The 12,539-nt window shown below is 43.7% G+C and overlaps 1 long non-coding RNA gene across 1 annotated transcript; it reads right to left on the reverse strand.

Annotated features, from left to right (window-relative positions):
* Positions 1-476: 476 nt before the first annotated feature.
* Positions 477-7,780, reverse strand: LOC142591297 (uncharacterized). Its single transcript, XR_012830445.1, has 3 exons — positions 7,502-7,780; positions 5,862-5,998; positions 477-757 (listed from the first exon to the last, which is right to left on the reverse strand). It is a non-coding gene; the product is annotated as an uncharacterized LOC142591297 (long non-coding RNA).
* Positions 7,781-12,539: the final 4,759 nt, after the last annotated feature.

Raw genomic sequence — 12,539 nt, forward strand, 5'->3', positions numbered from 1 at the left:
ATGAATATTGAATACATAGTAGTCATGAAGACGACAAACAAAAGCCATCAGCCATCAACTGCGTGGCAAATCTGAGTGCAAGCTATTCTCTTATCAAGTATACCTGTAGGCATTGCGACCAACGTGCTCCCAAGATGCATGAGACATTAGTCATTGCAGAGTTGTAAGGACATGACAATCCTAGGATGATTATGTTCTTGAGGCTTTTTTCCCCACTTTCCATCTTTTGAAACTAGTATCCTTCAGTCATGAAAACAAAAATGCTACAACTGGCGTGTGATAAGTTTTGCGTCTTATTTCCTAGCAGCTCATTGAAAAGAGCCACGATGAGAAATTCAAATGCTGTTACCTCATCAGACATTCAAATTTCTTAAACACAAACAAAACCAGATACGCATTAGAGCGAGCATCACTTAAATACATTACACTGTTTTAAAGTTATTGAACCACTTCGTGCCAGGTAAAAATGTTAGAAACATCAAAAATGTTAAGATTCTACGGCCAACAGTGAAAACTAAATAAAAAAATCATTAAGCTTTCTTAAACGGGTACAGGAGCTTTACAACTGGCCGTCTTGGTGATGGACACGCAGATAGATGAGCAGCCATTCCACTGAGACGAGAATGTTGAGGGCTTCGCATGGAAGTCTGCGAGACACTACAGAGTAGTTCTTGGTCCACATGAAGGAGGTTGCTTGCATACACATCTGGGCCACCATACTGAATGCATGGTGTTACCGGAACCTTTTCCCCCTGCACTGTGGTAAAAAGCATGGTTAAGTTTATACGATATTTAATATGCAAAAGAAGAGGTGAGGCATGCAGACAGGACACGAGAGTAGAGAAGTGAACACGAACGTGAAATACATGAAAAATTTCATTAAACTGTTTTATTAGATGAAATTTTTATACTATGTGTCATTCATTATGAGGGTTCATAACCGCAACATATTTAATATATAATCAGGTAGAATTATCAGCTTGGTCAGTTTGTACAAGCTCGTTTGAGGCAAGAAATCAAGTTTTACAAACACAACCTCAACATTCTTGATTGAAAAAGAAACACCTCAGATGACATGCAGTCCTGTGAGTGGGAATTGAACAGTTCAAGAAAAACAAATTAAAACTCACAGACCGATCTTGAAAAAGGAATAAGCAGCTGCTACTGCAAAAAGCGAATTAATTGACAGGTTTTAGTAGCACAAGGGCATCTTTGGCCAATGAGCGCCAAGTCTATACTGCAAAAGATAAACTTAGTGCATCTTTACAAAGCAAATAGATATAGATTACTAATGCCTCTCTGCACAACAGTTGCTTTGCTCTAGCGTGAAGTCATTTTAATGCATGCACACGTACATACACACGCTACACCCAAGTGTAACAGCTGCAGAATTAAAATATGGCAAGCAACAAAGTCGCAACCTTTAACCATTGATCCCAAGCTCTAGTAGTGACTGGAGGTAGTACCAATATCGCCAATGATGAGTCGCAATCTTTCTGCCTAATGTTATGCTGCTCTTATTGTCAAAGATGAGTTACAGTCGGCATTGAGGGAAAGCTGCCCTCAAGAGCAGCTCTTATTTTTGTGTTATTTCTAACCAGAGACCAATGAAGTAATATATTTTTAGAATGAGAATGACACGGAAAAATTGAGTACGTAAGAAATTTGGAAAATTTCGTACATTTTTCCGGAATTAACTTGGGGGTTAACGGCTAAAGCGACAATCCAGAAACTAGAACAAGTTTTGACATGTTTGCTACCAGTGAATGCTAGAAAATATGTTGGCATTCTGTAGTTTTGTCCAACAATGCAAAAGGGATTGTTAATAACTGAGGAAATAAATGGAAAAGTATCATGAAGTATATTTCGTGAATGTAATGCAGTATCACTCAACTTCTGTTACTATATAATCTCCACTTGATTAACCTGCACTTTCTGAACTAGTTCAGGAGGTGCTGCATTTCACTACTCATTCCGCCAGTTCAACGTGGCAGCAACTGCACGTTGTGATTTGTTTTACTTAGTGCTGGCTTTGTACAGGGCGAGTTCACAGCATTCCCTGCACTTGGCCGAAAGGTAGTGCATGTTTACGCAGCAGGTGTGGTGCCGCTTCTGCACGAGCGAGGTGCAGAAATCAGAGTTTCATACAATTGCTAGAGGGAACTCTGACGTTAGTGTCCACAGGAGATCCAACAAGAACGGCTGTACCAGCATGGAAATTATGGAATGTACATGGATTTGCCTAAACTTCGTCTGTTTGGCTTAAAACGGCTTTGACTTTGTAAACTAGTCATTTTCAACAATATACTGTGTAACAAATAAATAAGCATTAAAATCGTCCGACGACAGGATTCAAACACAGGAACTCTAGAACAGAAGTCTGATATTGAAACCATTAAGCCACGGAGGCATGTAACGACAAGCGAGTGCAACGCCCAGATGAATTTATCGCGGGCACACCAGTGCCTTGAGACTCTTGGCGCCTTTCGATTTGGCCACCTGGACAAGCTCAATCGTTGCAATTAATAGAAATTGTGCGTGTTGGGGCCGTCTTCTGCACTTTGAAGAGTATAGACTGCGCTGAAATTTACAATAAGATTTATATAGGGTATAATATACGAAGCCACAAGAACGTCTGAATTCACAAGCACGAATATCAGACAAACCCGTGTGCTTCCCGTCATTCCCATGGTGGTACGACTGCAGCTCCAGAGCTCCCTCTAGTAATTACTGTAAGAAACTATGGCAGAAATAACCGAAGTGCCTCGCATTTTGTTCTGGAGTAATAAACTAAGTTTTGCTGGTCCCATAAATCTTACTGGTCATTAATTCCAAGTTTTAGTGCAGTCACATGTCTAGTAGACAATTGTGGTATTTTTCATAAACATTGCAAAGCCAACTGTGATGAATGTTCACTCTGGTAAATTGTTTCTGATCGAGTAGCATAGACTACTGAAGCAATCTCTGGAAGGCAAATAAAGTAATTTTCTTATTAGCAGCCTTTAAACAGCATTCGAGCATATGACACATGCACCTCAGATATGCAGATAATATTTCCTTGACTCAGCAAGAAGCGATGCTTCATGTTCCACGAGGCTACTTCTATCAAAGCAGTATTGGTGCTCTCTAAAAACAATGCCAATGCAGGTGATCCAAATATTTTTCAGGGGCAACAGTTATGCCTGAAATCATGCTAGATTAGTTTTTTTAAACACATGCTCAGACCATGTTAGAAGTGCTTCTTAAAATCCTATTTATTAGACTAGTCATATATCTGTACACAAAGGCTACTAATTAGGTCCCATGCTATATCATCATCTTAAAACTTCACTTCGTAATACATATGCTGTAATAAGATTTGAGACCACATTGAGATGCTGAACAAGGTGAATTCATTATTTTAAAATGAAGCTCCTGTTCTTCCAAACGAGAAGAAAGGCTACTGAGGGTCAAAATTTTTCTGAATCACAGCTGGAAGATGCCAGGGAAGGCACGTGGAAACTTATTTGTAATTTTCTATTTAAATGTCAAAATAATAAAGGGAAATGAAAATGGTCAAAAACAATCAGGCAGGGGGGGAGAACGAACCTACAGCCTTTGCATTAGGCATGCGATGCACTAACCACTGTGCCACCGAGGCAGCATTCAACCGTCCACAATGGCCCCTGAGATTGTCGACGCTCGAACACGGCCGTAGTACCCCAGTGGTTAGTATATCACATGCGTAATGTGAAGGTTATGGGTCCGTTCCCCACCCACAGCTGGATATCTTTTAATCCACTTTCACTTACCTAGAATTTATCACTTCTATACTTCATATAAAAAACTTAAAACATGTTCCTGTATGCTTTCCTTGGCCTCATTATCTGCTGGCTTCTTCCAGTTCTGTTACTTCCAACACTTATACATATTCTAATCTGGTAAGTAAACAGTTTTGCATGATGCTGGAATGCAATATAATACATTATTGCGGGGCCGTGTTATGTAGAATGCCTTACATTGCCCAGGCAAGGTGTATTAATGTCAATCTGAAAAAAAAAATTCCCACTCCAGGCAGAAATGCTGTGTACTGCTGTGTGCAACAGGGTTTAACAAAAACAACTTGTTCAGAAATAAAGCCACCAAACAACGAGTAAATATGAAAACTAGATGAAAATGTGTGCAGTTGCATGTTAAAAATTTAGCACAGCAACAGATGAAGACATAATGAAGGAAGCGCGAGGATGGTTTATTTTGGACACACGAGGCAATATACTTGAAAGATGCATATGAGCTTACACGTGGAGAAATATTGTATATGTAGCAGCTAAACTACGAACAGGCCTAGAACACACTGATACAAGGTGTCGAGCATGCAAATCTTATCATGCCCTTAAGTCAAAGAAACATGGCTGTTTCTCATGATTTGCTACACATGGCTGGCTCACACAACTTAGCCACTTCTATATATGCCTTGTAATTACCAGGTGGTCTGTATGACATGTGCAAGCTTTAAATATGTACAAGTGCCGCGTAGCTGGACAGCACCAAGGTAATGTCGTTTGCCATCGTTTTGAGGAAGTGAAACCAATTCTTGCATTTTTCCTAATTAGGTAATTAGTTAGAGATTATTTAAGTGCTGAATTATATTCAAACAAAAGTGTCAGTGCGAAAATTGTAGAGCATCCTGAAAAATTCCCAATCCAGCTTTCTACTGCTCAATAGGTGCAACAAATTTTTTTTTCAGGCTTGAAAGAAGCCAGTGAACACATGCAAGAAGTGCCGTGCAACTAACCGCTCGTGCACCTGAACACCGTTTGGCTCCTCCTTTCATGCTTGAAAAAAACTTTTTGAAAAGAATATTTTAGAAATCAATTCATTATTATTGACTATGTTTTAGGCAAAATGCATGAAATAGTGTGACTGCCACCTCCATTTTCGGCGACATGAATTGACTCCATTTTCATGTCCAAATCCAGCTATACATGGTGCGTGTTTTGAGCTGGTTCTGTAATTTAGGCTGGTTTTGACTAATTGAAGCTTCGCACCCTAATAATGCAGTCAGCCTAAAAAGAAATAGGTACATAAACGGTCGCTGTCAGTACTCCATACTCCTTTAACTTAGTGCAAAGTGCCTGTGAGCCAAGAAGTTGGTAGTTCTAAGCAGTATTTCACCTTTTGACCTGGTGTTATAGCCCACTTACTATGATGCCATGCTGCTCAGTCATGCTGGTCCCAGCTTCAATCTAGGCCATGGCAGCTGCCCTCCAATGAGGGTAAAATGCAGTAACGCTTATGCACTTAGATTCAGGTGTACATTAAAGAAGGCCAGGTTCCCAAAACTTCAGGTTGTTACTTTGGAATGTAAAAGCACATAATTTAATTTTAAAATCTAAAGGTGCTTTATTAGGAGCAGGGGCATCATTTTGAGATTTTACTGCACTGCCATGGCACCAAGAATCTCCAATAAAAACAATTTCTTAGACAATGTACATATCTTGCAAACATTTACAAACACTTCTCTGCATGCACCTCTGTTGCTGTTATATTTAGATCCGTATGCCAAGGCGGGTTATGATGTTAGAACATGTTTCAAACTTCTTTTTTTTATCGCTTTAAAGTTGTTGGTTATTTTGCATCTCATTGTGTGTCGAACGCACATTTCAGTGCATCAATTTCTTCAGAAAGTGCACTCCTCTTTATTTATTTGTGCATGCAAAAAGGGTTCAGAAGAACTGCTTTCTGAAAGTCTGTACAACAAGCAAAAAACAATTCTATGTAGGCTGCACAAAGAGAAAGGATTGGTTTGTAAATATGTTATTTAGTTCTTAAAAAAAGAGGCAGCTGTCAGTATTCTGTTCCAAAGTAAAGATTGCCCCTACCTGGCTCTGCTTCATTTTCTGATGTTGATGGTCCATTCGGGGGCACTCAACTGATAGGCTGCACTTTGGCGATGTTGGGTGTGCTATCACCAGGCCCAAGGTCGATCGACATCCTCACCAAAAGTCGAGTCCAAACGCTATAAAAGAAATATCTCATCATTTTGCTATCAGTTTTGTCATCTTGCGTGTTTCACACACGGCCGTCAGTGAAATATTTGGTCACTTGGATACTGAAAGAAATTCAAGCATTTTATGGCAGCCAAGCTGATGATGATGATGTGTGGTGTTTTATGGCGCAAGAGCCAGGTTTGGCCAAAGAGCGCCATGACAAGTGGTAATGCTGACGATGTATTATGGAAGATGTGACTTGGCTGCAAACTGGCCTAAAAATTGTCGCTGTAAAGTGCGTAAAATCTACGTGCTATAAAATTATGGCGATGACTAATGACGAATACTATGAACATTAAAATCCATCGTGGAAGAATGATGCAAAATATAAAATATATAGGATGGTAAAATTACTTGGAGCACTGCTGCCTCGCCAGAGCCCTTGAAACACAAGGACCTAGAAGCATGTGCTATACGAATGAGCTATCACAGCGGCATCCTCTGAAGAGAGGACGGCAGCCAAGCTGAATACACAGTAAATGGAGAACATTAAAGAGCAAATGCAGTTGTCACATTACATTGATCAAGTACAGCAGAAATGGAAAATAAATCAGTGATACTGTGTCTGTTGGCTTTGAATGCAAGAAACGTAAAAACAGGAACTTGCAGCCACGCCACTTTGAATTTCCCGCGTTAGCTACACCTCACAAGTTTGGCATCGTCCGGTACTCGGGGATAGTAACCACTTCAAATCAAGATGAACGAGCGTCGGCATAAATTAACAGGATACTTAACCGGGCAATATTGGCGCATAAAACAACTCACGTAGCGAAGCTACTGTCAATTACCCGATGACGCATTTCCGGGCGGTGCGGTTTGGGCGAACAATTCAAAAAGGAATGAGAGTTTCACTTGTTTCACGCCTACTAAGCTAAGACAGAATTTGAGTTTCTTACTAAACTATACTGGATATTTACGCTCCGAATAAAACGCTGGAAATTTTGTTACGTCACACTGCATACGTATGAAAGTGAGGGAATTGCTTTTATTGTATTCTGCCCAGACGGCATGTAGCAGCTACCACTGTCATACAACAAAAGCATGAAAGTGGTACTCGTGACACCGAAAACAAACATAAACAGCGCCAATGTTACGCCCTTTGGAGTTGGAAATAAGCACGATCAAGCCAGTTTTCTAGCTTTCATAACGCCATGAACACGACCAAACATCGAGCGAAACAACTCTCTGCTCTAGAAAATTGTTACCGCTTGTATTTACATACCTATCGCTGCCACAAGAAAAAGTCAATGGACTAGCTGTCCACAAGCCGCAGATTAGACTGACAGCAACATATTACGGTAACGTAAAAGAAGTTCCACGCTGACTTAGCAGCCGCGGTGTGCTCTAAGTGCCAAAGTTCTCGTTTGCCGCTCGAAATTCACACCATGATGATGGGCGCTGCATCTTTCACATGAAATATTGCACGCTTTGCTGCGGAGCTCAATAGGAGGGCGAAACGCATTTGCACGTACCTGAAATCCGCATGCCGGAAACCCGTCGACGCTTCCGAGAACGGGGCACACAGCCATACACACCCGTACGGTGGCTTGACTTGGACGTGAGGCACTTCTATCAAACATTTCACATGCGACATGTTTCACACCGATTGCGCGAACACCAGAAAATGACGCAGGCCGCATTGCGACGCCGAGCAGACGTGCATCCACCGATGAGCTATGTGCGCGGATTGCAGAGAACAAAACCATACAAAACGTTAGGCGCGAGAAGATGGCGGCTCTCGTAGCGGAGACGAAGCGGACCCTCTGTGAAGCGGACGAAGAAATGACGCGCCAATGAACGTTGCCAACCGTTGGTTCCGCGTTATGCCGGCGGTGGCGGCTTTAGTGGCGTGTGTTGCGGCTGTCTAATTTTTTATTCCTTTTTCCCAAACAGTATAGCTAAGATCAGTTCTTTGAATTTTTAACTGTGTCGTTTGGCATTATCTTTGTCTTTTTATGTTATTAAGGGGCCAATTATGGCCTCCCATGTTCACGCGCGCCAGCTTCGCGCGCAAATCTCGGAGGCCATAAGACAACTCAGGAAATGCCGTTCTTGTCGTTGTTAACGTTTCATCATCGTTTCTTCAACTGAGATAGAGAGGTAGTGTCCCTTTTCCCGGGGTCGGGAGGGGGCTATCAAGACGGCATCGCTCAGCGGGGGGCGGGGGAGTGGGGTTGGTGTTGGTTCTTATCGCGAAATTCGCGAACCCTGCGATTTTTTTTATAACGTAAGCATTTCTATACTTACCCAACAAGAAAAACCATCCGTCCATCAGTCCGTACCGCACGATATCTTTCAAGATAGAACCCTCAGCAGCGAGTGAATTCGCCTACGTGCTAGCTCTCGCTTCAACGCGACCGAAGCGGCGACAACACTGCGCTCACGAAGCTTTCAGCTTATGCCGCACTATGCGCTTTTCGCAGATCACTTTCAAGATAGGTGTACGCGCGTCTGTTTTCAAAGCGAAGTAAACGGTGAGAACACAGCGCGTGAAGTTTTCAGCAGTGGGCACACTCTGTCCACAATGCAGTTCGCTTTCAAGATACGGTTCGCACGGCCGTGCCACAAGCAGCCGCCGCCGGATGGTTCGACGCGGATGAGGAGGGCTAAAGAGCGATACCGGCTCAAAACGAACAGAACGTCACCAGCGCGCCTGGCCCCGTCACCTGCAGTACTTTGCTTGCGCCGCCGGCCAGAGTAGCTCGTGTCGCCGCAGCGCTGTCGCTTATACTTGTCGGATCAAGTCTCATAACATTAATAACGACATGGACTGCGTGTAGATGAGGAAGAGTCACAATGCTCACGCGCACTTAGACAAATGCGAGAGGAGTTCCTGTGTCATTTTTTTTTACCGGAAATGTGCAGTCAGCGGTGGGACCCAGAGTTGACAATGCCCAGTAAGAGGTGTGCCAAACTTTTTTTTTTTTTTGAGAGTCTTGCCCAGCATCCAAAGATCGGCTCAAGCTAAGACTTGCTGATGGCTGTATGTGTTTTTTTTTTGTTGGTGTCGCATGCCCTCGAACCTCCACGAATCCTACAGTGCAATGACATTAGAGCAGCATTCACGTCCAAAGGGAAATGCAGCCGGTAATAGCGCTGCTTAAGGTTTGCGGCCCGGCGGTAGCTGCCCTCCCGTCACCCGTTTCCGTTTACAAGTTAGGGGGAGGGGTCTAGAGCAATCCTACACCTCCCTCCCCACAGTGGCTTAGCCAGAAAATATTTTCGCGTGAGGGGGGGGTCCCAATTGACCGTGGTGGGGGAAGGAGCGGGGCCATTGCCATAGCAGCAAAAATTTTACTTTTAGTGAGCGTTACAAGTGCGCGGCGTGCCCCACTTGGCTGCGCCGCTACTAGCCCCCCACCCCCCCCGCAATCGAAGCAAATCGAGCTATCAGAACGTGCATGACACGTATGCATGACATAACATGAATGACATGCCGCGAAGCTAGCATGAATGTCGTCACATCATCAACATCATCATCATCAGCTTATTTTGACGTCCATCGCAGGACGAAAGCTTCTCCAGCGATCTCCAATACCCCTGTCTTGTGCTAACTGGTTCCACATGCCTTCAAGTTTCCCAATTCCATCACGTCCACATTATTCTCTGCCGTCCTCGACTGTGCTTCCCTTCCCTTAGCACCCATTCTGCAACTCCAATAGACCAGCAGTTCTCGCCCTTACGCATTGCAATGTCTGCCCAGCACGACTTTTCCCTCTTAATGTCAACCACAATATCAGCTATCCCCGTCCGCTCTCTAATCCACATCGCTGTCTTCCAGTCTATTATCGTCATGCCTAATAATTTTCATTCCATCGCTCGTTGCGCGGACCTCAACCTCTTCCCAAGCTTCTTTGGTAACTTCCAAGTTTCAGCCCCATACGTTAGTAACGGTAGAAAGCAATGGTTAGCAGTAAGCTCCCTGGTCATGATTTAGTAATGCCTGCCGTAAGCTCTCCAGCTAATTTTTTATTTTTGTTAATTTCCTTGATCAGAGGCCCCTGCGAGTAATTAAACTCAATAAACGTATTTCTGCGCAGGTTCTAGAGGCTGACTGCCGACCATGACATTCGTTCTCTCGCTAGGCTGCGGAACATTACTTTTCTCTTCTGCATACTAGCTTTCAATCAGACTCTTACGCTTTCTTCGACAAGGTCCTCAAACGTTTGTTGCAAATAGTCTGCAGCGTTGCTGAGTATGCCAATGTCATCTACAAACCGTAAGTTGGTGAGCTATTTACCGTTAGCCCTCACTCCTAACCATTCCCAGTCGAACTGGTTGCACACCTTTAAGTATTCAGTGATAGCATTGTAAATATTTTGCCATTGATCATATGAAGCCTTTTGCAGTTATCTGGCTATGCAAAGTCTGCGCGTTAGTGTCATCCGTTCGATATCAACATTCGTGGGAAACTTCATTTTTGACCACTGTTCGGAGCCAGTGCGCTGCTGCCTAGATGTCCCGATCTAATCATTCCAGCTACCTAATTCAAGCGCAGGTAGCGCGCGTTTCATGTATAGCCAATATCAACGCCTTAACTGGTAATGTTCATTTATCATATACTGTAAGCTTGTTCACTTACTCCCTTATAATTAGGGTGTAAATTAGAAAGACTGGGGTGTTCCAAGGGTGTTTTCTTGTTGAACACCTCTTTCCGCTAAAAAAGGGTGTTTCAAGGGTGTTTACAAGGGTGAAAAGATGAATACACCCGCATTACACCCATAAGGGTGTGAAAGTTTTAAGAGTGTAATATGAGAGGCGTTGTTCGCAAGCGGATGAGGGTGTTGAAGGCATCGGCTTATTTGCAGCCTCAAAGGAGGTCGTGTCCTTCTTGAGAAGATCAGTCAGCGGCTGCGCGATATCCGCAAAATTTTTAACGAACCGACGAAAATGGGAGCATAAGCCCACGAAGCTGCACACATGCTTCGCTAAGTATGGTACAGGAAAGCTCTTGACTGCGTGAATCTTATCAGGATCAGGATGTATACCGGCAACACTGACAAGGTGGCCAAGAATTTTGACTTCGCAGTGTATAAAATGTCACTTAGAGAAGTTGAGTTGAAGGCCAGCCTCCCTGAAGACTTGAAGAATAGTGGTGAAGTAACTGAGGTGGGTGTGAAACGTAGGGGAAAATACGATGACGTCATCCAGATAACATAAGCCGGTGGACCACTTAACGCCAGGAAGGAGGGATTTCATCATTCTTTAGAATGTTGCTGGGGCATTGCAAAGCCTCAAAGGCATATCCTAAAATGGTAAAGGCCGTCCGGTGTAGCAAAAGCGATCGTCTCAGGGTGGAGTTCATCAGCCGAAATCTGGCTTTAACCGGATTAAAGTTCGATTTAAGCGAAGTATTTCGATCTGTGAAGGCAATCAAGAGCAGAGAGGGTATACATCCTTTTTCGTGACCTGGTTCAGGTGACGGTAGACTGCACAAAATGGCCAGCTGCCATCGTTGTTTCCTAACCAAGACAACCGGCGACGCCTGAGGATTCGAAGAGGGCACAATTACACTTTGGCTAGCATCTTGTCCACTTCAGACTGCATAACTTAGCGTTCTGTGTGAGACACGCGATCGGGACGTCGGAAGATAGGACGACCGTCAGCTGTGTTAATCTTAGGTGTCACAACGGCAGTCTGTCCCAACGGGCGATCCTCAAAGTCAAAACGTGACAATAAGGCATGAGGACGCGACAGAGATCCGCAGCCGGTTCGGGAAGCAGGTCATGAGCGATCATCTTTGAAAACATGCCGGTATTGGACGCTGCGGAACTGATCGGACAGCAGGTGGCTGCAGAAGAGGACATAACATCCAATACTGAGATGGCGGTATCGTTGATCGGAGAAGCGTTCCAGAGTGACTTGCCTTCCGGGATAACTAGCGTACATGAAACAAAGTTTAAAATAGGAAGGAATACGCGGATGTCGGCAACAGTCACAATGGTTTGAGACACAGCAACTGTGCGTAGTAGGAGAACATTTACATTAGGATTCAGCACATAGTAACCCTCAGGAACCGATTGGAAGGTATATACATGGCGGCTTGAGGCGGTAGCTGCACTAAGTCTACAGAACGTAAACGAGGCTCAGCCGATATTGGAAGACAGCACTGATAAGGCATTTCGATACAAGGCTCAAGGCTCATGATGACCGTTGAACGACGTCAGCATTATTAGTATACATTGATGAGGAATGAATGGCGTGGATGGATCGACGAAAGCAGCATAACAATGACGGCGTAACGATAACCTTATGGTGATCATTTTGCGATGATGCCATTAGGAAGGTGGCATGACGAGAATTTCATTGTGTGTTACAATGATGTCGATGGAACGACCATGACAGCATCACGACGACGACATGACAACGAATGCACCAAGGCGACTTCATGACAACGACGCAACGTAGACAATATATTTACAACAATATGAAGATCAACGGGAAATGCACAGTGGATGATATGGAGGATAGCTGGCCTTGAATGCTTATCGATTCAAAAATTAATATGAC

This window comes from Dermacentor variabilis, chromosome 8, assembly GCF_050947875.1.
Source record: "Dermacentor variabilis isolate Ectoservices chromosome 8, ASM5094787v1, whole genome shotgun sequence".
Classification (NCBI taxonomy): Eukaryota; Metazoa; Arthropoda; class Arachnida; order Ixodida; family Ixodidae; genus Dermacentor; species Dermacentor variabilis.